The following is a 779-nucleotide window of genomic DNA, read 5'->3' as shown; positions in this document are numbered from 1 at the left end:
GGGAAAGAGATCCCAAACTAGCTCCAGAAGAGTTTTGTTCACATCAGAGTCTGACTTTTTAGTGTTGAATGAAGATATTGCTGCCCACCTCACTAGTGTTTAAGCACATCTCTTTTTGGGAATAAAGGTCCAGTATTGGACTTCACCTCTCAGCACTGAGAAAACACAGACTCAGGTGGTCTTAAACTCTTCTCTTTAAGAACATAGTCACTACCACACTCCCATCTTTCGACCCCTGGACTAGGAACTTTGAGGGAGGACTGTGCCCTGTAGCTTGAGCCCTGGGACCCCCAAGCCAGACACCCCTCTTTCAGCCAGAATCGCCCTCAGTCCTACTTCACCACACTCCCATCTTTCGACCCCTGGACTAGGAACTTTGAGGGAGGACTGTGCCCTGTAGCTTGAGCCCTGGGACCCCCAAGCCAGACACCCCTCTTTCAGCCAGAATCGCCCTCAGTCCTACTTCACCACACTCCCATCTTTCGACCCCTGGACTAGGAACTTTGAGGGAGGACTGTGCCCTGTAGCTTGAGCCCTGGGACCCCCAAGCCAGACACCCCTCTTTCAGCCAGAATCGCCCTCAGTCCTACTTCACCACACTCCCATCTTTCAACCCCTGGCAAAATTGCACGCCACACTGGTGCACGGCGCGTGACTTTTTCTTTATTCTACATATTATTTTCTTCCCACTTTTTCAGTCCTCACTTCCTTTATCGACACCGTCCCTGGCTGTTTAGATAGGTCTAGAATTACAATTCTGAAACATTCTAGTATTTTAA

Source organism: Tupaia chinensis, unplaced genomic scaffold (assembly GCF_000334495.1).
Source record: "Tupaia chinensis unplaced genomic scaffold, TupChi_1.0 Scaffold000378_1, whole genome shotgun sequence".
NCBI lineage: Eukaryota > Metazoa > Chordata > Mammalia > Scandentia > Tupaiidae > Tupaia > Tupaia belangeri.
Note: the sequence above shows the minus strand (reverse complement) of the source record.